The 26,442-nt window shown below is 55.7% G+C and overlaps 1 protein-coding gene across 1 annotated transcript in view; it reads right to left on the bottom strand.

Moving 5' to 3' along the window:
* LOC140400218 (pyruvate carboxylase, mitochondrial-like) overlaps positions 1-26,442 on the bottom strand; it is a 606,247-nt gene that overhangs the window by 507,922 nt on the left and 71,883 nt on the right. The window lies entirely within an intron of this gene.

Genomic DNA, 26,442 nt, shown 5'->3' with positions numbered 1-26,442 from the left:
AAGTCGGCAAGCTCTCTCAGCGAGGGGCAGCTCTGCGCCTGGGTGTCGACCGCGCCGCCGAGGCCTTGTAAGGCCACAGGAGGGGAAGCCTTACTTCCCGTTTCACAGGATATACACTGAAGAGAGATCTCCCACGCTCCCTCCTCCCGTGTTGCTAACCTCTTTGTGGTCGGTCAAATCACTCTTGCCTTCGTTGCTTTGCCCAGCCAGGCGAACACGGCCTCGCCAAACTCAACCACCACACACTCCAGGGGAAGGCAGTCACCTGGTTCTTGAACTCACAGAATCTGCGGCCAAAACATCCCACGGAGGAGGTCGACTTCGGAACTGGATTTTCGGAGAAGGATTCAGCGTGTTGCTGAGATCTGGGACACGCCGTCTGAAATGGGGGCAGAAGCAGGTCCGATGGGATCCTTCAGCTGTCGGGGGGGGACGGGACGTGCCAGTGAGCAGATCCCGGGACCCGCAGAGGCGATGTGCGCACACACGCACGCTGAGGGCACAGTGGGTTAGCATCGCTGCCTCACAGCGCCGGGGGCCCGGGTTCGATTCCCGGCTTGGGTCGCTGTCTGTGCGGAGTCTGCACGTTCTCCCCCGTGTCTGCGTGGGTTTCCTCCGGGTGCTCCGGTTTCCTCCCACAGCCCAAAGATGTTGCAGGTTAGGTGGAGAGAGAGGGAGCGAGAGTGCGCAAGAATGAACAAAGAACAACAAAGAAATGTACAGCACAGGAACAGGCCCTTCGGCCCTCCAAGCCCGTGCCGACCATACTGCCCGACTAAACTACAATCTTCTACACTTCCTGGGTCCGTATCCTTCTATTCCCATCCTATTCATATATTTGTCAAGATGCCCCTTAAATGTCCCTATCGTCCCTGCCTCCACTACCTCCTCCGGTAGTGAGTTCCAGGCACCCACTACCCTCTGCGTAAAAAACTTGCCTCGTACATCTACTCTAAATTTTGCCCCTCTCACCTTAAACCTATGCCCCCTAGTAATTGACCCCTCTACCCTGGGGAAAAGCCTCTGACTTTCCACTCTGTCTATGCCCCTCATAATTTTGTAGACCTCTATCAGGTCGCCCCTCAACCTCCTTCGTTCCAGTGAGAACAAACCGAGTTTATTCAATCGCTCCTCATAGCTTATGCCCTCCATACCAGGCAACATTCTGGTAAATCTCTTCTGCACCCTCTCTAAAGCCTCCACATCCTTCTGGTAGTGTGGCGACCAGAATTGAACACTATACTCCAAGTGTGGCCTAACTAAGGTTCTATACAGCTGCAACATGACTTGCCAATTCTTATACTCAATGCCCCGGCCAATGAAGGCAAGCATGCCGTATGCCTTCTTGACTACCTTCTCCACCTGTGTAGCCCCTTTCAGTGATCTGTGGACCTGTACTCCTAGATCTCTTTGACTTTCAATACTCTTGAGGGTTCTACCATTCACTGTATATTCCCTACCTGCATTAGCCCTTCCAAAATGCATTACCTCACATTTGTCCAGGTTAAACTCCATCTGCCATCTCTCCGCCCAAGTCTCCAGACAATCTAAATCCTGCTGTATCCTCAGACAGTCCTCATCGCTATCCGCAATTCCACCAACCTTTGTGTCGTCTGCAAACTTACTAATCAGACCAGTTACATTTTCCTCCAAATCATTTATATATACTACAAAGAGCAAAGGTCCCAGCACTGATCCCTGTGGAACACCACTGGTCACAGCCCTCCAATTAGAAAAGCATCCCTCCATTGCTACCCTCTGCCTTCTATGGCCTAGCCAGTTCTGTATCCACCTTGCCAGTTCACCCCTGATCCCGTGTGACTTCACCTTTTGTACTAGTCTACCATGAGGGACCTTGTCAAAGGCCTTACTGAAGTCCATATAGACAACATCTACTGCCCTACCTGCATCAATCATCTTAGTGACCTCCTCGAAAAACTCGATCAAGTTAGTGAGACACGACCTCCCCTTCACAAAACCGTGCTGCCTCTCACTAATACGTCCATTTGCTTCCAAATGGGAGTAGATCCTGTCTCGAAGAATTCTCTCCAGTAATTTCCCTACCACTGAAGTAAGGCTCACCGGCCTGTAGTTCCCGGGATTATCCCTGCCACCCTTCTTAAACAGAGGAACAACATTGGCTATTCTCCAGTCCTCCGGGACATCCCCTGAAGACAGCGAGGATCCAAAGATTTCTGTCAAGGCCTCAGCAATTTCCTCTCCAGCCTCCTTCAGTATTCTGGGGTAGATCCCATCCGGCCCTGGGGACTTATCTACCTTAATATTTTTTAAGACACCCAACACCTCGTCTTTTTGGATCACAATGTGACCCAGGCTATCTACACCCCCTTCTCCAGACTCAACATCTACCAATTCCTTCTCTTTGGTGAATACTGATGCAAAGTATTCATTTAGTACCTCGCCCATTTCCTCTGGCTCCACACATAGATTCCCTTGCCTATCCTTCAGTGGGCCAACCCTTTCCCTGGCTACCCTCTTGCTTTTTATGTAAGTGTAAAAAGCCTTGGGATTTTCCTTAACCCTATTTGCCAATGACTTTTCATGACCCCTTCTAGCCCTCCTGACTCCCTGCTTAAGTTCCTTCCTACTTTCCTTATATGCCACACAGGCTTCGTCTGTTCCCAGCCTTTTAGCCCTGACAAATGCCTCCTTTTTCTTTTTGACGAGGCCTACAATATCATTCGTCATCCAAGGTTCCCGAAAATTGCCGTATTTGTCTTTCTTCCTCACAGGAACATGCCTGTCCTGTATTCCTATCAACTGACACTTGAAAGCCTCCCACATGTCAGATGTTGATTTGCCCTCAAACATCCGCCCCCAATCTATGCTCTTCAGTTCCCGCCTAATATTGTTATAATTAGCCTTCCCCCAATTTAGCACATTCATCCTCGGACCACTCTTATCCTTGTCCACCAGTACTTTAAAACTTACTGAATTGTGGTCACTGTTACCGAAATGCTCCCCTACTGAAACATCTACCACCTGGCCGGGCTCATTCCCCAATACCAGGTCCAGTACCGCCTCTTCCCTAGTTGGACTGTTTACATATTGTTTTAAGAAGCCCTCCTGGATGCTCCTTACAAACTCTGCCCCGTCTAAGCCCCTGGCACTAAGTGAGTCCCAGTCAATATTGGGGAAGTTGAAGTCTCCCATCACCACAACCCTGTTGTTTTTACTCTTTTCCAAAATCTGTCTACCTATCTGCTCCTCTATCTCCCGCTGGCTGTTGGGAGGCCTGTAGTATACCCCCAACATTGTGACTGCACCCTTCTTATTCCTGATCTCTACCCATATAGCCTCACTGCCCTCTGAGGTGTCCTCTCGCTGTATAGCTGTGATACTCTCCTGAACAAGTAGCGCAACTCCGCCTCCCCTTTTACATCCCCCTCTATCCCGCCTGAAACATCTAAATCCTGGAACGTTTAGCTGCCAATCCTGCCCTTCCCTCAACCAGGTCTCTGTAATGGCAACAACATCATAGTTCCAAGTACTAATCCAAGCTCTAAGTTCATCTGCCTTACCCGTAATGCTCCTTGCATTAAAACATATGCACTTCAGGCCACCAGACCCGCTGTGTTCAGCAACTTCTCCCCGTCTGCTCTGCCTCAGAGCCACACTGTCCATATTCCCTAGTTCTCCCTCAACGCTCTCACCTTCTGACCTATTGCTCCCGTGCCCACCCCCCTGCCATACTAGTTTAAACCCTCCCGTGTGACACTAGCAAATCTCGCGGCCAGGATATTTATGCCTCTCCGGTTTAGATGCAACCCGTCCATCTTATACAGGTCACACCTGCCCCGGAAGAGCTCCCAGTGGTCCAGATAACCGAAACCCTCCCTCCTACACCAGCTGTTTAGCCACGTGTTTGTCTGCTCTATCTTCCTATTTCTAGCCTCACTGGCACGTGGCACAGGGAGTAATCCCGAGATTACAACCCTCGAGGTCCTGTCTTTTAACTTTCTGCCTAGCTCCCTGAACTCCTGCTGCAGGACCTCATGCCTCTTCCTGCCTATGTCGTTAGTACCAATATGTACAATGAGAGAGGGAGATGGCGAACGAGCGAGAGAGGACGGAAGAGTTGGAAAGAAAGAGATGGAGAGGGAGTGAACGGGAGGCGAAAAGCAAGGGGACAAGGGGATGAGAGAGAGAGATCGAGAGGGCGACAGGGTGAGAGAGATCGAGAGGGTGAGAGAGATTGAGAGGGCAAGAGGGTGAGAGAGAAATTCAGAGCGCAAGAAAGATTGAGAGGGCGAGAGAGATTGAGAGGGCGAGAGAGATTGAGAGGGCGAGAGAGATCGAGAGGGGGAGAGAGATCGAGAGGGTCAGAGAGAGATTGCAAGGGAGAGATCGAGAGGATGAGAGAGAGATCAAGAGGGCAAGAGAGCGATCGAGAGGGAGAGAGAGAGATCGAGATGGAGAGAGAGAGATCGAGGTGGAGAGAGAGATCGAGAGGATCAGCGAGAGATCGCTAGGGAGAGAGATCGAGACGGCGAGAGAGAGATCGAGAGGGTGAGAGAGCGATCGAGAGGGCGAGTGAGAGATTGAGAGGGTGAGAGAGATCGAGAGGGTCAGAGAGAGAGATCGAGATGGAGAGAGGGAGATCGAGAGGGTCAGAGAGAGATCGAAACGGTGAGAGAGAGATCAAGAGGGTGAGAGAGAGATGGAGAGGGTCAGAGAGAGAGATCGAAACGGTGAGAGAGAGGTCGAGAGGGTCAGAGAGAGATTGCTAGGGAGAGAGATCGAGAGGATGAGAGAGAGATCGAGAGGGTGAGAGAGCGATCGAGAGGGAGAGAGATCAAGAGGGCGAGAGAGTGATCGAGAGGGTGAGAGAGAGATCGAGAGGGTCAGAGAGGGAGCTCGAAACGGTGAGAGAGAAATCGAGAGGGTGAGAGAGAGATCGAGAGGGAGGGTGAGAGAGAGATCGAGAAGGTGAGAGAGATCGAGAGGGTCAGAGAGAGAGATTGAGAGGGTGAGAGAGAGATCGAGAGGGAGGGTGAGAGAGATCGAGAGGGTGAGAGAAATCGAGAAGGTGAGAGAGAGATCGAGAGGGTGAGAGAGAGATCGAGAGGGAGAGAGAGATCGAGAGGGTGAGAGAGAGATCGAGAGGGTGAGAGAGAGATCGAGAGGGTGTGAGAGAGATCGAGAGGGAGGGTGAGAGAGATCGAGAGGGAGGGTGAGAGAGATCGAGAGGGTGAGAGAAATCGAGAAGGTGAGAGAGTGATCGAGAGGGTGAGAGAGAGATCGAGAGGGTCAGAGAGAGAGATCGAAACGGTGAGAGAGAGATCGAGAGAGATCGAGAGGGAGGGTGAGAGAGAGATCGAGAGGGTGAGAGAGAGATCGAGAGGGTGTGAGAGAGATCGAGAGGGTGAGAGAGAGATCGAGAGGGTGTGAGAGAGATCGAGAGGGTGAGAGAGAGGTCAAGAGGGAGAGAGAGAGAGATTGAGAGGGTGTGAGAGAGATCGAGTGTGAGAGAGAGATCGAGAGGGCGAGAGAGAGAGAGAGAGGGTGAGAGAGAGAGCGAGATCGAGAGGGCGAGAGAGTGATCGAGGGCGAGAGAGAGGTCGAGAGGGAGAGAGAGAGATCGAGAGGGTGTGAGAGAGATCGAGTGTAAGAGAGAGATCGAGAGGGCGAGAGAGAGATCGAGAGGGTGAGAGAGAGATCGAGAGAGCGAGAGAGAGATCGAGAGGGCGAGAGAGATTGAGAGGGTGAGAGAGAGATCGAGAGGGCGAGAGTGAGATCGAGGGCGAGAGAGAGGTCGAGAGGGAGAGAGAGAGATCGAGAGGGTGTGAGAGAGATCGAGTGTGAGAGAGAGATCGAGAGGGCGAGAGAGAGATCGAGAGGGTGAGAGAGAGATCGAGAGAGCGAGAGAGAGATCGAGAGGGCGAGAGAGATTGAGAGGGTGAGAGAGAGATCGAGAGGGCGAGAGTGAGATCGAGGGCGAGAGAGAGGTCGAGAGGGAGAGAGAGAGATCGAGAGGGTATGAGAGAGATTGAATGTGAGAGAGAGATTGAGAGGGCGAGAGAGAGATCGAGAGGGTGAGAGAGAGACCGAGAGGGTGAGAGAGCGATCGAGAGGGTGAAAGATCGAGGGGATGAGAGAGAGAAATCGAGAGGGAGAGAGAGAGAGATCGAGAGGGCGAGAGATCAAGAGGGTGAGAGAGAGAAATCGAGAGGGAGAGAGAGAGAGATCGAGAGAGCGAGAGAGAGATCGAGAGGGTGAGAGAGAGATCGAGAGGGTGAGAAGAGTTCGAGAGGGTGAGAGAGAGATCGAGAGGGAGATCGAGAGAGAGATGGAGAGGGCGAGAGAGAGATCGAGAGAGCGAGAGAGAGATCGAGAGGGCGAGAGAGATTGAGAGGGTGAGAGAGAGATCGAGAGGGCGAGAGTGAGATCGAGGGCGAGAGAGAGGTCGAGAGGGAGAGAGAGAGATCGAGAGGGTGTGAGAGAGATCGAGTGTGAGAGAGAGATCGAGAGGGCGAGAGAGAGATCGAGAGGGTGAGAGAGAGATCGAGAGAGCGAGAGAGAGATCGAGAGGGCGAGAGAGATTGAGAGGGTGATCGAGAGGGCGAGAGTGAGATCGAGGGCGAGAGAGAGGTCGAGAGGGAGAGAGAGAGATCGAGAGGGTATGAGAGAGATTGAATGTGAGAGAGAGATTGAGAGGGCGAGAGAGAGATCGAGAGGGTGAGAGAGAGACCGAGAGGGTGAGAGAGCGATCGAGAGGGTGAAAGATCGAGGGGATGAGAGAGAGAAATCGAGAGGGAGAGAGAGAGAGATCGAGAGGGCGAGAGATCAAGAGGGTGAGAGAGAGAAATCGAGAGGGAGAGAGAGAGAGATCGAGAGAGCGAGAGAGAGATCGAGAGGGTGAGAAGAGTTCGAGAGGGTGAGAGAGAGATCGAGAGGGAGATCGAGAGAGAGATGGAGAGGGCGAGAGAGAGATTGAGAGGGCGAGAGAGAGATCGAGACGGCGAGAGAGATCGAGAGGGTGAGAGAGATCGAGAGGGTCAGAGAGAGAGATCGGGATGGAGAGAGGGAGATCGAGAGGGTCAGAGAGAGATCGAAACGGTGAGAGAGAGATCAAGAGGGTGAGAGAGAGATGGAGAGGGTCAGAGAGAGAGATCGAAACGGTGAGAGAGAGGTCGAGAGGGTCAGAGAGAGATTGCTAGGGAGAGAGATCGAGAGGATGAGAGAGAGATCGAGAGGGTGAGAGAGCGATCGAGAGGGAGAGAGATCAAGTGGGCGAGAGAGTGATCGAGAGGGTGAGAGAGAGATCGAGATGGAGAGAGAGAGATCGAGAGGGTCAGAGAGAGATCGAAACGGTGAGAGAGAGATCAAGAGGGTGAGAGAGAGATGGAGAGGGTCAGAGAGAGAGATCGAAACGGTGAGAGAGAGGTCGAGAGGGTCAGAGAGAGATTGCTAGGGAGAGAGATCGAGAGGGTGAGAGAGAGATCGAGAGGGTGAGAGAGAGATCGAGAGGGTGAGAAGAGTTCGAGAGGGTGAGAGAGAGATCGAGAGGGAGATCGAGAGAGAGATGGAGAGGGCGAGAGAGAGATCGAGAGGGTGAGAGAGAGATCGAGAGAGCGAGAGAGAGATCGAGAGGGCGAGAGAGATTGAGAGGGTGAGAGAGAGATCGAGAGGGCGAGAGTGAGATCGAGGGCGAGAGAGAGGTCGAGAGGGAGAGAGAGAGATCGAGAGGGTGTGAGAGAGATCGAGTGTGAGAGAGAGATCGAGAGGGCGAGAGAGAGATCGAGAGGGTGAGAGAGAGATCGAGAGAGCGAGAGAGAGATCGAGAGGGCGAGAGAGATTGAGAGGGTGATCGAGAGGGCGAGAGTGAGATCGAGGGCGAGAGAGAGGTCGAGAGGGAGAGAGAGAGATCGAGAGGGTATGAGAGAGATTGAATGTGAGAGAGAGATTGAGAGGGCGAGAGAGAGATCGAGAGGGTGAGAGAGAGACCGAGAGGGTGAGAGAGCGATCGAGAGGGTGAAAGATCGAGGGGATGAGAGAGAGAAATCGAGAGGGAGAGAGAGAGAGATCGAGAGGGCGAGAGATCAAGAGGGTGAGAGAGAGAAATCGAGAGGGAGAGAGAGAGAGATCGAGAGAGCGAGAGAGAGATCGAGAGGGTGAGAAGAGTTCGAGAGGGTGAGAGAGAGATCGAGAGGGAGATCGAGAGAGAGATGGAGAGGGCGAGAGAGAGATTGAGAGGGCGAGAGAGAGATCGAGACGGCGAGAGAGATCGAGAGGGTGAGAGAGATCGAGAGGGTCAGAGAGAGAGATCGGGATGGAGAGAGGGAGATCGAGAGGGTCAGAGAGAGATCGAAACGGTGAGAGAGAGATCAAGAGGGTGAGAGAGAGATGGAGAGGGTCAGAGAGAGAGATCGAAACGGTGAGAGAGAGGTCGAGAGGGTCAGAGAGAGATTGCTAGGGAGAGAGATCGAGAGGATGAGAGAGAGATCGAGAGGGTGAGAGAGCGATCGAGAGGGAGAGAGGTCAAGTGGGCGAGAGAGTGATCGAGAGGGTGAGAGAGAGATCGAGATGGAGAGAGAGAGATCGAGAGGGTCAGAGAGAGATCGAAACGGTGAGAGAGAGATCAAGAGGGTGAGAGAGAGATGGAGAGGGTCAGAGAGAGAGATCGAAACGGTGAGAGAGAGGTCGAGAGGGTCAGAGAGAGATTGCTAGGGAGAGAGATCGAGAGGGTGAGAGAGAGATCGAGAGGGTGAGAGAGCGATCGAGAGGGAGAGAGATCAAGAGGGCGAGAGAGTGATCGAGAGGGTGAGAGAGAGATCGAGAGGGTGAGAGAGAGATCGAGAGGGAGGGTGAGAGAGAGATCGAGAAGGTGAGAGAGATCGAGAGGGTCAGAGAGAGAGATCGAGAGGGTGAGAGAGAGATCGAGAGGGAGGGTGAGAGAGATCGAGAGGGTGAGAGAGAGATCGAGAGGGTGAGAGAGAGATCGAGAGGGAGAGAGAGATCGAGAGGGTGAGAGAGAGATCGAGAGGGTGAGAGAGAGATCGAGAGGGTGTGAGAGAGATCGAGAGGGAGGGTGAGAGAGATCGAGAGGGAGGGTGAGAGAGATCGAGAGGGTGAGAGAAATCGAGAAGGTGAGAGAGTGATCGAGAGGGTGAGAGAGAGATCGAGAGGGTCAGAGAGAGATATCGAAACGGTGAGAGAGAGGTCGAGAGAGATCGAGAGGGAGGGTAAGAGAGAGATCGAGAGGGTGAGAGAGAGATCGAGAGGGTGTGAGAGAGATCGAGAGGGTGAGAGAGAGGTCAAGAGGGAGAGAGAGAGAGATTGAGAGGGTGTGAGAGAGATCGAGTGTGAGAGAGAGATCGAGAGGGCGAGAGAGAGATCGAGAGGGTGAGAGAGAGAGCGAGATCGAGAGGGCGAGAGAGTGATCGAGGGCGAGAGAGAGGGAGAGAGATCGAGAGGGTGTGAGAGAGATCGAGTGTGAGAGAGAGATCGAGAGGGCGAGAGAGAGATCGAGAGGGTGAGAGAGAGATCGAGAGAGCGAGAGAGAGATCGAGAGGGCGAGAGAGATTGAGAGGGTGAGAGAGAGATCGAGAGGGCGAGAGTGAGATCGAGGGCGAGAGAGAGGTCGAGAGGGAGAGAGAGAGATCGAGAGGGTATGAGAGAGATTGAATGTGAGAGAGAGATCGAAAGGGCGAGAGAGAGATCGAGAGGGTGAGAGAGAGACCGAGAGGGTGAGAGAGCGATCGAGAGGGTGAAAGATCGAGGGGATGAGAGAGAGAAATCGAGAGGGAGAGAGAGAGAGATCGAGAGAGCGAGAGAGAGATCGAGAGGGCGAGAGATCAAGAGGGTGAGAGAGAGAAATCGAGAGGGAGAGAGAGAGAGATCGAGAGAGCGAGAGAGAGATCGAGAGGGTGAGACGAGTTCGAGAGGGTGAGAGAGAGATCGAGAGGGCGAGAGGGAGATCGAGAGAGAGATCGAGAGAGAGATTGAGAGGGCGAGAGAGAGATCGAGACGGCGAGAGAGAGATCGAGAGCGTGAGAGAGAGATCGAGAGAGAGATCGAGAGAGCGAGAGAGAGATCGAGAGGGCGACAGAGAGATCGAGACAGCGAGAGAGAGATCGAGAGGGTGAGAGACAGTGTTCAAGAGGGTGAGAGAGAGATCGAGAGGGCGAGAGAGAGATCGAGAGGGCGAGAGAGGGTGAGAGAGAGATCGAGAGGGCGAGCGAGAGATCGAGAGGGCGAGAGAGAGATCGAGAGGGCGAGAGAGAGATCGAGAGGGCGAGAGAGAGATAGAGAGAGCGAGAGAGAGATCGAGAGGGCGACAGAGAGATCGAGAGACAGTGTTCAAGAGGGTGAGAGAGAGATAGAGAGGGTGAGAGAGAGATCGAGAGGGCGAGAGAGATCGAGAGGGCGAGAGAGAGATAGAGAGGGTGAGAGAGAGATCGAGAGGGTGAGAGAGATAGAGAGGGCGAGAGAGAGATCGAGAGGGCGAGTGAGATCGAGAGGGTGAGAGAGAGATCGAGAGGGTGAGAGAGATAGAGAGGGCGAGAGAGAGATCGAGAGGGCGAGTGAGATCGAGAGGGTGAGAGAGAGATCGAGAGGGTGAGAGAGATAGAGAGGGCGAGAGAGAGATCGAGAGGGCGAGAGAGATCGAGAGGGCGAGAGAGAGATCGAGAGGGCGAGAGAGGGTGAGAGAGAGATCGAGAGGGCGAGCGAGAGATCGAGAGGGCGAAAGAGAGATCGAGAGGGCGAGAGAGAGATCGAGAGGGCGAGAGAGAGATAGAGAGAGCGAGAGAGAGATCGAGAGGGCGACAGAGAGATCGAGAGACAGTGTTCAAGAGGGTGAGAGAGAGATAGAGAGGGTGAGAGAGAGATCGAGAGGGCGAGTGAGATCGAGAGGGTGAGAGAGAGATCGAGAGGGTGAGAGAGAGATAGAGAGGGCGAGAGAGAGATCGAGAGGGTGAGAGAGAGATCGAGAGGGTGAGAGAGAGATTGAGAGGGCGAGGGAGAGATCGAGAGGGTGAGAGAGAGATCGAGAGGGCGAGTGAGATCGAGATGGAGAGAGAGAGATCGAGAGGGTCAGAGAGAGATCGAAACGGTGAGAGAGAGATCAAGAGGGTGAGAGAGAGATGGAGAGGGTCAGAGAGAGAGATCGAAACGGTGAGAGAGAGGTCGAGAGGGTCAGAGAGAGATTGCTAGGGAGAGAGATCGAGAGGGTGAGAGAGAGATCGAGAGGGTGAGAGAGCGATCGAGAGGGAGAGAGATCAAGAGGGCGAGAGAGTGATCGAGAGGGTGAGAGAGAGATCGAGAGGGTGAGAGAGAGATCGAGAGGGAGGGTGAGAGAGAGATCGAGAAGGTGAGAGAGATCGAGAGGGTCAGAGAGAGAGATCGAGAGGGTGAGAGAGAGATCGAGAGGGAGGGTGAGAGAGATCGAGAGGGTGAGAGAGAGATCGAGAGGGTGAGAGAGAGATCGAGAGGGAGAGAGAGATCGAGAGGGTGAGAGAGAGATCGAGAGGGTGAGAGAGAGATCGAGAGGGTGTGAGAGAGATCGAGAGGGAGGGTGAGAGAGATCGAGAGGGAGGGTGAGAGAGATCGAGAGGGTGAGAGAAATCGAGAAGGTGAGAGAGTGATCGAGAGGGTGAGAGAGAGATCGAGAGGGTCAGAGAGAGATATCGAAACGGTGAGAGAGAGGTCGAGAGAGATCGAGAGGGAGGGTGAGAGAGAGATCGAGAGGGTGAGAGAGAGATCGAGAGGGTGTGAGAGAGATCGAGAGGGTGAGAGAGAGGTCAAGAGGGAGAGAGAGAGAGATTGAGAGGGTGTGAGAGAGATCGAGTGTGAGAGAGAGATCGAGAGGGCGAGAGAGAGATCGAGAGGGTGAGAGAGAGAGCGAGATCGAGAGGGCGAGAGAGTGATCGAGGGCGAGAGAGAGGGAGAGAGATCGAGAGGGTGTGAGAGAGATCGAGTGTGAGAGAGAGATCGAGAGGGCGAGAGAGAGATCGAGAGGGTGAGAGAGAGATCGAGAGAGCGAGAGAGAGATCGAGAGGGCGAGAGAGATTGAGAGGGTGAGAGAGAGATCGAGAGGGCGAGAGTGAGATCGAGGGCGAGAGAGAGGTCGAGAGGGAGAGAGAGAGATCGAGAGGGTATGAGAGAGATTGAATGTGAGAGAGAGATCGAAAGGGCGAGAGAGAGATCGAGAGGGTGAGAGAGAGACCGAGAGGGTGAGAGAGCGATCGAGAGGGTGAAAGATCGAGGGGATGAGAGAGAGAAATCGAGAGGGAGAGAGAGAGAGATCGAGAGAGCGAGAGAGAGATCGAGAGGGCGAGAGATCAAGAGGGTGAGAGAGAGAAATCGAGAGGGAGAGAGAGAGAGATCGAGAGAGCGAGAGAGAGATCGAGAGGGTGAGAGAGAGATCGAGAGGGTGTGAGAGAGATCGAGAGGGAGGGTGAGAGAGATCGAGAGGGAGGGTGAGAGAGATCGAGAGGGTGAGAGAAATCGAGAAGGTGAGAGAGTGATCGAGAGGGTGAGAGAGAGATCGAGAGGGTCAGAGAGAGATATCGAAACGGTGAGAGAGAGGTCGAGAGAGATCGAGAGGGAGGGTAAGAGAGAGATCGAGAGGGTGAGAGAGAGATCGAGAGGGTGTGAGAGAGATCGAGAGGGTGAGAGAGAGGTCAAGAGGGAGAGAGAGAGAGATTGAGAGGGTGTGAGAGAGATCGAGTGTGAGAGAGAGATCGAGAGGGCGAGAGAGAGATCGAGAGGGTGAGAGAGAGAGCGAGATCGAGAGGGCGAGAGAGTGATCGAGGGCGAGAGAGAGGGAGAGAGATCGAGAGGGTGTGAGAGAGATCGAGTGTGAGAGAGAGATCGAGAGGGCGAGAGAGAGATCGAGAGGGTGAGAGAGAGATCGAGAGAGCGAGAGAGAGATCGAGAGGGCGAGAGAGATTGAGAGGGTGAGAGAGAGATCGAGAGGGCGAGAGTGAGATCGAGGGCGAGAGAGAGGTCGAGAGGGAGAGAGAGAGATCGAGAGGGTATGAGAGAGATTGAATGTGAGAGAGAGATCGAAAGGGCGAGAGAGAGATCGAGAGGGTGAGAGAGAGACCGAGAGGGTGAGAGAGCGATCGAGAGGGTGAAAGATCGAGGGGATGAGAGAGAGAAATCGAGAGGGAGAGAGAGAGAGATCGAGAGAGCGAGAGAGAGATCGAGAGGGCGAGAGATCAAGAGGGTGAGAGAGAGAAATCGAGAGGGAGAGAGAGAGAGATCGAGAGAGCGAGAGAGAGATCGAGAGGGTGAGACGAGTTCGAGAGGGTGAGAGAGAGATCGAGAGGGCGAGAGGGAGATCGAGAGAGAGATCGAGAGAGAGATTGAGAGGGCGAGAGAGAGATCGAGACGGCGAGAGAGAGATCGAGAGCGTGAGAGAGAGATCGAGAGAGAGATCGAGAGAGCGAGAGAGAGATCGAGAGGGCGACAGAGAGATCGAGACAGCGAGAGAGAGATCGAGAGGGTGAGAGACAGTGTTCAAGAGGGTGAGAGAGAGATCGAGAGGGCGAGAGAGAGATCGAGAGGGCGAGAGAGGGTGAGAGAGAGATCGAGAGGGCGAGCGAGAGATCGAGAGGGCGAGAGAGAGATCGAGAGGGCGAGAGAGAGATCGAGAGGGCGAGAGAGAGATAGAGAGAGCGAGAGAGAGATCGAGAGGGCGACAGAGAGATCGAGAGACAGTGTTCAAGAGGGTGAGAGAGAGATAGAGAGGGTGAGAGAGAGATCGAGAGGGCGAGAGAGATCGAGAGGGCGAGAGAGAGATAGAGAGGGTGAGAGAGAGATCGAGAGGGTGAGAGAGATAGAGAGGGCGAGAGAGAGATCGAGAGGGCGAGTGAGATCGAGAGGGTGAGAGAGAGATCGAGAGGGTGAGAGAGATAGAGAGGGCGAGAGAGAGATCGAGAGGGCGAGTGAGATCGAGAGGGTGAGAGAGAGATCGAGAGGGTGAGAGAGATAGAGAGGGCGAGAGAGAGATCGAGAGGGCGAGAGAGATCGAGAGGGCGAGAGAGAGATCGAGAGGGCGAGAGAGGGTGAGAGAGAGATCGAGAGGGCGAGCGAGAGATCGAGAGGGCGAAAGAGAGATCGAGAGGGCGAGAGAGAGATCGAGAGGGCGAGAGAGAGATAGAGAGAGCGAGAGAGAGATCGAGAGGGCGACAGAGAGATCGAGAGACAGTGTTCAAGAGGGTGAGAGAGAGATAGAGAGGGTGAGAGAGAGATCGAGAGGGCGAGTGAGATCGAGAGGGTGAGAGAGAGATCGAGAGGGTGAGAGAGAGATAGAGAGGGCGAGAGAGAGATCGAGAGGGTGAGAGAGAGATCGAGAGGGTGAGAGAGAGATTGAGAGGGCGAGGGAGAGATCGAGAGGGTGAGAGAGAGATCGAGAGGGCGAGTGAGATCGAGATGGAGAGAGAGAGATCGAGAGGGTCAGAGAGAGATCGAAACGGTGAGAGAGAGATCAAGAGGGTGAGAGAGAGATGGAGAGGGTCAGAGAGAGAGATCGAAACGGTGAGAGAGAGGTCGAGAGGGTCAGAGAGAGATTGCTAGGGAGAGAGATCGAGAGGGTGAGAGAGAGATCGAGAGGGTGAGAGAGCGATCGAGAGGGAGAGAGATCAAGAGGGCGAGAGAGTGATCGAGAGGGTGAGAGAGAGATCGAGAGGGTGAGAGAGAGATCGAGAGGGAGGGTGAGAGAGAGATCGAGAAGGTGAGAGAGATCGAGAGGGTCAGAGAGAGAGATCGAGAGGGTGAGAGAGAGATCGAGAGGGAGGGTGAGAGAGATCGAGAGGGTGAGAGAGAGATCGAGAGGGTGAGAGAGAGATCGAGAGGGAGAGAGAGATCGAGAGGGTGAGAGAGAGATCGAGAGGGTGAGAGAGAGATCGAGAGGGTGTGAGAGAGATCGAGAGGGAGGGTGAGAGAGATCGAGAGGGAGGGTGAGAGAGATCGAGAGGGTGAGAGAAATCGAGAAGGTGAGAGAGTGATCGAGAGGGTGAGAGAGAGATCGAGAGGGTCAGAGAGAGATATCGAAACGGTGAGAGAGAGGTCGAGAGAGATCGAGAGGGAGGGTGAGAGAGAGATCGAGAGGGTGAGAGAGAGATCGAGAGGGTGTGAGAGAGATCGAGAGGGTGAGAGAGAGGTCAAGAGGGAGAGAGAGAGAGATTGAGAGGGTGTGAGAGAGATCGAGTGTGAGAGAGAGATCGAGAGGGCGAGAGAGAGATCGAGAGGGTGAGAGAGAGAGCGAGATCGAGAGGGCGAGAGAGTGATCGAGGGCGAGAGAGAGGGAGAGAGATCGAGAGGGTGTGAGAGAGATCGAGTGTGAGAGAGAGATCGAGAGGGCGAGAGAGAGATCGAGAGGGTGAGAGAGAGATCGAGAGAGCGAGAGAGAGATCGAGAGGGCGAGAGAGATTGAGAGGGTGAGAGAGAGATCGAGAGGGCGAGAGTGAGATCGAGGGCGAGAGAGAGGTCGAGAGGGAGAGAGAGAGATCGAGAGGGTATGAGAGAGATTGAATGTGAGAGAGAGATCGAAAGGGCGAGAGAGAGATCGAGAGGGTGAGAGAGAGACCGAGAGGGTGAGAGAGCGATCGAGAGGGTGAAAGATCGAGGGGATGAGAGAGAGAAATCGAGAGGGAGAGAGAGAGAGATCGAGAGAGCGAGAGAGAGATCGAGAGGGCGAGAGATCAAGAGGGTGAGAGAGAGAAATCGAGAGGGAGAGAGAGAGAGATCGAGAGAGCGAGAGAGAGATCGAGAGGGTGAGACGAGTTCGAGAGGGTGAGAGAGAGATCGAGAGGGCGAGAGGGAGATCGAGAGAGAGATCGAGAGAGAGATTGAGAGGGCGAGAGAGAGATCGAGACGGCGAGAGAGAGATCGAGAGCGTGAGAGAGAGATCGAGAGAGAGATCGAGAGAGCGAGAGAGAGATCGAGAGGGCGACAGAGAGATCGAGACAGCGAGAGAGAGATCGAGAGGGTGAGAGACAGTGTTCAAGAGGGTGAGAGAGAGATCGAGAGGGCGAGAGAGGGTGAGAGAGATCGAGAGGGCGAGCGAGAGATCGAGAGGGCGAGAGAGAGATCGAGAGGGCGAGAGAGAGATCGAGAGGGCGAGAGAGAGATAGAGAGAGCGAGAGAGAGATCGAGAGGGCGACAGAGAGATCGAGAGACAGTGTTCAAGAGGGTGAGAGAGAGATAGAGAGGGTGAGAGAGAGATCGAGAGGGCGAGAGAGATCGAGAGGGCGAGAGAGAGATAGAGAGGGTGAGAGAGAGATCGAGAGGGTGAGAGAGATAGAGAGGGCGAGAGAGAGATCGAGAGGGCGAGTGAGATCGAGAGGGTGAGAGAGAGATCGAGAGGGTGAGAGAGATAGAGAGGGCGAGAGAGAGATCGAGAGGGCGAGTGAGATCGAGAGGGTGAGAGAGAGATCGAGAGGGTGAGAGAGATAGAGAGGGCGAGAGAGAGATCGAGAGGGCGAGAGAGATTGAGAGGGCGAGAGAGAGATCGAGAGGGCGAGAGAGGGTGAGAGAGAGATCGAGAGGGCGAGCGAGAGATCGAGAGGGCGAGAGAGAGATCGAGAGGGCGAGAGAGAGATCGAGAGGGCGAGAGAGAGATAGAGAGAGCGAGAGAGAGATCGAGAGGGCGACAGAGAGATCGAGAGACAGTGTTCAAGAGGGTGAGAGAGAGATAGAGAGGGTGAGAGAGAGATCGAGAGGGCGAGTGAGATCGAGAGGGTGAGAGAGAGATCGAGAGGGTGAGAGAGAGATAGAGAGGGCGAGAGAGAGATCGAGAGGGTGAGAGAGAGATCGAGAGGGTGAGAGAGAGATTGAGAGGGCGAGGGAGAGATCGAGAGGGTGAGAGAGAGATCGAGAGGGCGAGTGAGATCGAGAGGGTGAGAGAGAGATCGAGAGGGTGAGAGAGAGATAGAGAGGGCGAGAGAGAGATCGAGAGGGTGAGAGAGAGATCGAGAGGGTGAGAGAGAGATAGAGAGGGCGAGAGAGAGATCGAGAGGGCGAGAGAGATAGAGAGGGCGAGAGAGAGATAGAGAGGGCGAGAGAGATCGAGAGGGTGAGAGAGAGATCAAGAGGGCGAGGGAGAGATCGAGAGGGCGCGGGGTAATGGGGCGAAGGAGCGAGAGTGAGTGCGTAAGAGCGGGACACTGTGACGGTGGTAATGTCAGTGGATTAGTAATCTAATGCTCTGGGGATACACGGGTCCGAATCCCTCCCCGGCAGCTGGTGGAATTTAAATTCAATGACTAAAATCTGGAATTATAAATCTCAGTCTTCGTGACGGTGACCGTGACAACGATCATCGATTGGCGTAAAAAACGATCTGGTTCACTGATGTCCCCTTTAGGGAAAGGGGGAAATCTGCCGTCCTTACCCCGGTCTGGCCTACACGTGACTCCAGACCCCCCCCCCACCGCACACACGCACAGCATTGTGGTCGACTCTTCACTGTCCCCCTCTGAAACGGGCCTAGCGAGACTCTCGGTTCGGAGCCAGTTAGGGATGGGCGACAAATGCTGGGCCCGGCCCTGTGCCACCCCACACATCCCCATGGTAGATTTTTACAAAGTGACAGGCAGCAGACAGGATGTAAGTTCCTCACTGACTTATTCTCTGGGACATGATGACACCCAGTTATTCTGGAACTGCAGCAAAAACACATGTTGTATCTCTGATTGAGTGAGAGCTTGTTATATTCTATCTCTCACTGTGAATCTGTTCTATCTCTGTGGTTGTTCTATTTGTCAAAAGAATTCTGTTCCAGAGGTTACAGACCGAGCTGCAGTCTGATGGAATGAATATCTCGCCACTTTCGGAAGTCTAGCAGATCACAAGATGACATGTGCCATGTCCAGTAATCATAATGCAGTAACAAGGGTTTCTGTTCCATCTCCAGGTACTGCTTTACCACCTACTGCACGCAACCGAGAGAGGCACACTGAATGATCGAGGCACAAATGCACACTCTCTCACACGCGCACACACTCACACAGACACACACGCTCACACACACTCTCTCACACGCACACAAACTCTCTCACACATGCGCACACTCACTCTCACACACAGACACACATGCTCACACACACACTCACACAGACACACACGCTCACACACACTCTCTCACACGCACACAAACTCTCTCACACATGCACACTCACTCACACACGCTCACACACACTCTCACACGCACACAAACTCACACATGCACACACTCACTCTCAGACACACACGCTCACACTCTCTCACACGCACACACACTCTCTCACACATGCACATACACTCACACACAGACACACACCCTCCCACATGCACACAAACACACTCTCTCACATGCACACGCACTCACAGATAGACACACACACTCTCACACGCACACACTCTCACAAGCACACACACTCACACACACGCACACACACTCTCTCACACACGCACACTCTCACACACAGACACACACTCTGTCTCACAGACACACATACTCTCACACACACCCTCACACGCACACACTCTCACATGCACACTCTCTCACATGCACACGCACTCACAGATAGACACACACACTCTCACACGCACACACTCTCACAAGCACACACACTCACACACAGACACACACACACTCTCTCACATGCACACACACTCTCACACACGCACACACACTCTCTCACACACGCACACTCTCACACACAGACACACACTCTGTCTCACAGACACACATACTCTCACACACACCCTCACACGCACACACTCTCACATGCACACTCTCTCACATGCACACACACTCTCTCACATGCACATACACTCTCTCACATGCACGCACTCACACAAACACACACAAATCTCATACACAGACGCATGCACACACACACTCACAAACACACACTCTGACACACACGCACACACTTATGCACATTCTCCCACACACGCACACGTACACTCTCACACATGCAGACTCACACAGATGCACACACCTACCCGCACGCACACAAACTCTTAAACACACATACACTGTCACACAAACACATAGACACATGCAAACACACACACAGGAGCACATACACACTTTCACACATGCATATTTTCTCATCCACACAGACTCTCACATGTGCACACACACATGCACACACGCTCTTTCATATACACACTATCACACACATACAGGCACACTCACTCTCTCACACACACACACAGTCACATATGCGAAAGCACACACTCTTTTACACACACACCATCACACAGACACTCTCTCACACACACATACAGATGCACACACTATCAGACACACATACTCTGACACACACAAACACACGCACTCTCTCGCACACACATGCAGACGCACATACTCACACACACGTTATCACACACACGCATGCACACATACACACACACTCTGACACACACAAACACATGCATTCTCTCGCGCACACCCTCTCAGACACAAACGTACACACACAGATGACCACAGACACACCCTTTCACACACACATGCACTCTCAGACAGAAACACACATGCACATTCTCTCTCTCTCACACACACACATACCCATACTCTCGGGCTATTTCAGAGGGGCAGTTAAGAGTCGACCGCATTGTGTGTGTCGGGGGGGGGGGTGTCTGGAGTCGCATGTAGGCCAGACCGAGGTAAGGACGGCAGAACTCCGCACTCCCTAAAGGGGGATTAGTGATCCAGATGTTTTTTTAAAAATTACTCGGGAAATTCGCTCAAGCACACAACTATTTTTGGGGTCTCCGCTGAATTCTCTCCCGCCCCTCCCCCTCCCACACCCCCGGGCAACCGCACACCTATCGCCACCATATAACCGCCAGAAAACACAGCCTTAAAATCCATGGGTGGTGATGCACTATCAATTACGACGAGGCGAGAGTAGAGAGTAATCGAGGCTTTATTTATCGAAGCAGAGATGTGTGGCCTCCTGCAGCTGCTACCGGAAATGGCAGCAGCTCGGTGAGCACACACATTTATACTCCGCCTACTGGGCGGAGCCAGCAGGCAGGGATCTACCCGCGTACCTGTAGTACAGGAGCCTTACCGTATTACCTCTAATAGACGTATTATACAAACAGTGGTGACTTACACAGGTCGCAATCCATCCAAAACTGCATTTCACCCACTCCAAACCGGGTTAACTTATCAATTATCTTCCCCATTTTATCTTAAATGTATTTATTATTTTATCGTTTCTTCCTCTTTGTTCTCCCTGGTATTCAGTATTTATTGCGGCTGAATAATAATAATGTGATATTTCTGCCGTTTCGTTGCCTGTGAGTTTGTGTTTTACATCCAGCAACGGCCTTTGCGATTGATTTGTGTTTTTGCCATTGATGTGTCTGCACTTCACGGTTTCTTTAGTACTCCTCGTTAATTTAATCTTTTCCAACCTTTCCGGCTGCCTAATTTTTTGTTTTGGACTTCTATCCTCACCTCCTGGTATTCCCAATTGTCGGCCTCTCCTTCCTCGGCAGGGGACGCGGCGGGGTGAGGTGTTCTAGTCCCGCTGGTGGTGCGGGCTTCCGGGCGGGAAACTCCATTGGCAGATTGAAGATCCCGCCGCAGGCTCAAAGTGGGCCTCCTCCCACCCCGCGGCTTTGCCTTTGGTTTCAGTTCAGGCAGCACGGTTTTGTGAAGGGGAGGTCGTGTCTCACTAACTTGATAGAGTTTTTCGAGGAGGTCACTAAGATGATTGATGCAGGTAGGGCAGTGGATGTTGTCTATATGGATTTCAGTAAGGCCTTTGACAAGGTCCCTCATGGCAGACTGGTACAAAAGATGAAGTCACACGGGATCAGGGGTGAGCTGGCAAGGTGGATACAGAACTGGCTAGGTCATAGAAGGCAGAGAGTAGCAATGGAAGGATGCTTTTCTAATTGGAGGGCTGTGACCAGTGGTGTTCCACAGGGATCAGTGCTGGGACCTTTGCTGTTTGGAGTATATATAAATCATTTGGAGGAAAATGTAACTGGTCTGATTAGTAAGTTTGCAGACGACACAAAGGTTGGTGGAATTGTGGATAGCGATGAGGACTGTCAGAGGATACAGCGGGATTTAGATCGTTTGGAGACTTGGGCGGAGAGATGGCAGATGGAGTTTAATCCGGACAAATGTGAGGTAATGCATTTTGGAAGGTCTAATACAGGTAGGGAATATACAGTGAATGGTAGAACCCTCAAGAGTATTGAAAGTCAAAGAGATCTAGGAGTACAGGTCCACAGGTCACTGAAAGGGGCAACACAGGTGGAGAAGGTAGTCAAGAAGGCATACGGCATGCTTGCCTTCATTGGCTGGGGCATTGAGGATAAGAATTGGCAAGTCATGTTGCAGCTGTATAGAATCTTAGTTAGGCCACACTTGGAGTATACTGTTCAATTCTGGTCGCCACACTACCAGAAGGATGTGGAGGCTTTAGAGAGGGTGCAGAAGAGATTTACCAGAATGTTGCCTGGTATGGAGGGCATTGGCTATGAGGAGCGGTTGAATAAACTCGGTTTGTTCTCACTGGAACGAAGGAGGTTGAGGGGCGACCTGATAGAGGTCTACAAAACTATGAGGGGCATAGACAGAGTGGATAGTCAGAGGCTTTTCCCCAGGGTAGAGGGGTCAATTACTAGGGGGCATAGGTTTAAGGTGCGAGGGGCAATGTTTAGAGTAGATGTGCGAGGCAAGTTTTTTACGCAGAGGGTAGTGGGTGCCTGGAACTCGCTACCGGAGGAGGTAGTGGAAGCAGGGACGATAGTGACATTTAAGGGGCATCTTGACAAATACATGAATAGGATGGGAACAGAGGGATACGGATCCAGGAAGTGTAGAAGATTGTAGTTTAGTCGGGCAGTATGGTCGGCACGGGCTTGGAGGGCCGAAGGGCCTGTTCCTGTGCTGTACTTTTCTTTGTTCTTTGTATCCGAACAGACGGTGGAATGTGGCGACTAGGGATTTGTCTTTGGCCGGGGGGGGGGGGGGGGGGGGGGGGGGGGAATTCCCACCAGCTTGAAAGCCGTTTTGGGATCGCCGCTCGATTCCCGCTGCATCCTGTGTGGTGTAGGTACACCCACCGTGCTGTCAGGGAGGGAGTTCCAGGATTCTGACCCCAGCCACAGTGAAGGAACGGCCGATATATTTCCGAGTCGGGATGGTGAGCGGCTCGGAGGGGGGAACTTGCAGGCGGGGGTGTTCCCCGTGCGTCTGCTGCTGCCCTCGTCCTTCTAGACGGTAGAGGTGGCGGGTTTGGAAGGTGCTGTCGAAGGAGCGAGTGGCTGCGGGGCGTCTTGTAGACGGTGCACACGGCTGCTGCTGTGCGTCGGGGGTGAAGGGAGAAAAGAGTGTCGGTGGAGAGGTGGGCAAAGGGGTGGCGATGAAGGGGTGGCAGAAGGGGAGGCGGTGGGGGGTGGGAGAAGGGGTAACGGTGGGGAGAGAGAGGGGGTAACGGTGGGGGGGGAGAAGGGGTAACAGTGGGGGGGGAGAAGGGGTAACGGTGGGGGGGGAGAAGGGGTAACGGTGGGGGGGGAGAAGGGGTAACGGTGGGGGGGAGAAGGGGTAACGGTGGGGGGGAGAAGGGGTAACGGTGGGGGGGAGATGGGGGTAACGGTGGGGGGGAGAAGGGGTAACGGTGGGGGGGAGAGGGGGTAACGGTGGGGGGAGAAGGGGTAACGGTGGGGGGGAGAAGGGGTAACGGTGGGGGGAGAGGGGGTAACGGTGGGGGGGGAGAATGGGTAACGGTGGGGGGGGAGAAGGGGTAACGGTGGGGGGGAGAAGGGGTAACGGTGGGGGGGGAGAAGGGGTAACGGTGGGGGGGAGAAGGGGTAACGGTGGGGGGGAGAAGGGGTAACGGTGGGTGGGAGACGGGGGTAACGGTGGGGGGGAGAAGGGGTAACGGTGGGGGGGGAGAGGGGGTAACGGTGGGGGGGGAGAAGGGGTAACGGTGGGGGGGAGAAGGGGTAACGGTGGGGGGGAGAGGGGGTAACGGTGGGGAGGAGAAGCGGTAACGGTGGGGGGGGAGAGGGCGTAACGATGGGGGGGAGAAGGGGTAACGGTGGGGGGGAGAAGGGGTAACGGTGGGGGGGAGACGGGGGTAACGGTGGGGGGGAGAAGGGGTAACGGTGGGGGGGAGAGGGGGTAACGGTGGGGGGGGAGAAGGGGTAACGGTGGGGGGGAGAAGGGGTAACGGTGGGGGGGAGAGGGGGTAACGGTGGGGGGAGAAGGGATAACGGTGGGGGGGGGAGAAGGAGTAACGGTGGGGGGAGAAGGGGTAACGGTAGGGGGGAGAAGGGGTAACGGTGGGGGGGAGAGAGGGTAACGGTGGGGGGGAGAAGGGGTAACGGTGGGGGGGGTGGAAGAAGGGGTAATGGTGGGGGGGGTGGGAGAAGGGGTAACGGTGGGGGGAGAAGGGGTAACGGTGGGGGGGGTGGGAGACGAGGTAACGGTGGGGGGGGTGGGAGAAGGGGTAACGGCCGGGGGGAAGGGGTAACGGTGGGTGGGAGAGGGGAAGGCGTTGGGGGGGAGAGGGGGTAACGGTGGGGGGGAAGGGGTAACGGTGGGGGGGAGAAGGGGAGGCGGTGGGGGGTGGGAGAAGGGGTAACGGTGGGGGGGGTGGGAGAAGGGGTAACAGTGGGGGGAGAGGGGGTAACGGTGGGGGTGGGTGGGAGAGGGGGTAACGGTGGGGGGGGAGAAGGGGTAACGGTGGGGGGGGAGAGGGGGTAATAGTGGGGGGAGAAGGGGAGGCGGTGGGGGGGAGAAGGGGTAACGGTGGGGGGGTGGGAGAAGGGGTAACAGTGGGGGGGAGAGGGGGGTAACGGTGGGGTGGTGGGAGAGGGGGTAACGGTGGGGGGGGGTGGGAGAAGGGGTAACGGTGGGGGAGAGAGGGGCTAACAGTGGGGGGAGAAGGGGAGGCGGTGGGGGGGAGAAGGGGTAACGGTGGGGGGGAGAGGGGGTAATGGTGGGGGGAGAAGGGGTAATGGTGGGGCGGAGAGGGGGTAACGGTGGGGGGGAGAAGGGGTAACGGTGGGGGGGAGAAGGGGGTAACGGTGGGGGGAGAGGGGGTAACGGTGGGGGGGAGAGGGGGTAACGGTGGGGGGGAGAAGGGGTAACGGTGGGGGGGGAGAGGGGGTAACGGTGGGGGGGAGAAGGGGTAACGGTGGGGGGTGGAAGAAGGGGTAATGGTGGGGGGGTGGGAGAAGGGGTAACGGTGGGGGGAGAAGGGGTAACGGTGGGGGGTGGGAGAAGAGGTAACGGTGGGGGGGTGGGAGAAGGGGGAACAGTGGGGGGGAAGGGGTAACGGTGGGTGGGAGAGGGGGAGGCGGTGGGGGGGAGAGGGGGTAACGGTGGGGGGGAAGGGGTAACGGTGGGGGGGAGAAGGGGAGGCGGTGGGGGGTGGGAGAAGGGGTAACGGTGGGGGGGTGGGAGAAGGGGTAACAGTGGGGGGGAGAGGGGGTAACGGTGGGGGAGGTGGGAAAGGGGGTAACGGTGGGGGGGGTGGGAGAAGGGGTAACGGTGGGGGGGAGAGGGGGTAACAGTGGGGGGAGAAGGGGAGGCGGTGGGGGGAGAAGGGGTAACGGTGGAGGGGGAGAGCGTGTAACGGTGGGGGGAGAAGGGGTAATGGTGGGGGGGAGAAAGGTTAACGGTGGGGGGTGGGAGAAGGGGTAACGGTGGGGGGGTGAAGTGGTGGTGGTGGGGGGGGAGAAGCGGTAACAGTGGGGGGGAGAAGGGGTAACGGTGGGGGGGGAGAAGGGGTAACGGTGGGGGGTTAGGGAGAAGGGGTAACGATGGGGGGGGAGAAGGGGTAACGGTGGGGCGGTGAAGGGGTGGCGGTGGGGGGGGAGAAGCGGGAACGGTGGGGGGGAGAAGGGGTAACGGTGGGGGGGGAGAAGGGGTAACAGTGGGGGGTGGGAGAAGGTATAACGGTGGGGGGTGGGAGAAGGGGTAACGGTGGGGGGGAGAAGGGGTAACGGTGGGGGGGGGTGGAAGAAGGGGTAAAGATGGGGGGAGAAGGGGTAACGGTGGGGGTGGGAGAGGGGGTAACCGTGGGGGGGATGGGAGAAGGGGTAACGTTGGGGGGGGAAGGGGTAGCGATGGGGGGGAGAAGGGGTAACGGTGGGGGGAGAAGGGGTAACGGTGGGGGGGAAGGGGTAACGATGGGGGGGAGAAGGGGTAACGGTGGGGGTGGGAGAGGGGGTAACGGTGGGGGGGTGGGAGAAGGGGTAGCGGTGGGGGGTGGGAGAAGGGGTAACGGTGGGGGGGGTGAAGGGGTGGCGGTGGGGGTGGGGGAGGGGGGTAACGGTGGGGGGGGTGAAGGGGTAACGGTGGGGGGGGTGGGAGAAGGGGTAACGGTGGGGGGGTGAAGGGGTAACGGTGGGGGGGGTGAAGGGTTGGCGGTGGGGGTGGGAGAGGGGGTAACGGTGGGGGGTGGGAGGAGTAACGGTGGGGGGGTGAAGGGGTGGCGGTGGGGGGGGAGAAGGGGTAACGGGGGGGTGAAGCGGTAACGTTGGGGGTGGGAGAAGGGGTAACGGTGGGGGGAGAAGGGGTAATGGTGGGGGGGAGGGGGGGAGAAGGGGTAACGGTGGGGGGGGAGAAGGGGTATCGGTGGGGGGGAGAAGGGGTAACGGTGGGGGGGGAGACGGGGTAACGATGGGGGGAGAAGGGGTAATGGTGGGGGGGAGAAGGGGTAACGGTGGGGGGTGGGAGAAGGGGAACGGTGGGGGTGGGAGAGGGGGTAACGGTGGGGGGATGGGAGAAGGGGTAACGTTGGGGGGGAAGGGGTAACGATGGGGGGGAGAAGGGGTAACGGTAGGGGGGAGAAGGGGTAACGGTGGGGGGGAAGGGGTAACAATGGGGGGGAGAAGGGGTAACGGTGGGGGTGCGAGAGGGGGTAACGGTGGGGGGGAATGGGAGAAGGGGTAACGGTGGGGGGGTGGGAGAAGGGGTAACGGTGGGGGGGGTGAAGGGGTGGTGGTGGGGGTTGAGTGAAGGGGTGGCGGTGGGGGGGAGAGGGGGTAACGGTGGGGGTGGGAGAAGGGGTAACGGTGGGGGGGGGAGAAGGGGTAACGGTGGGCGGTGGGAGAGGGGGTAACGGTGGGGGGGGTGAAGGGGTAACGGTGGGGGGGGGTGGTAGAAGGGGTAACGGTGGGGGGGTGAAGTGGTAACGGTGGGGGGGGTGAAGGGGTGGCGCTGGGGGTGGGAGAGGGGGGTAACGGTGGGGGGTGGGAGAAGGGGTAACGGTGGGGGGGGTGAAGGGGTGGCGGTGGGGGGGAGAAGGGGTATGGGGGGGGGAGAAGCGGTAACGGTGGGGGTGGGAGAAGGGGTAACGGTGGGGGGGAGAAGGTGTAACGGTGGGGGGGGAGAAGGGGTAACGGTGGGGGGGGAAGAAGGGGTAACGGTGGGGGGGGAGAAGGGGTCATGGTGGGGGGGGAGAAGGGGCAACGGTGGGGGGGGAAGGGGTAACGGTG

The sequence above is a fragment of the Scyliorhinus torazame genome, chromosome 24, assembly GCF_047496885.1.
Source record: "Scyliorhinus torazame isolate Kashiwa2021f chromosome 24, sScyTor2.1, whole genome shotgun sequence".
Lineage (NCBI taxonomy): Eukaryota > Metazoa > Chordata > Chondrichthyes > Carcharhiniformes > Scyliorhinidae > Scyliorhinus > Scyliorhinus torazame.
The sequence above is the reverse complement of the archived record's forward strand: the minus strand, read 5'-3'. Positions and strand labels throughout refer to the sequence as shown.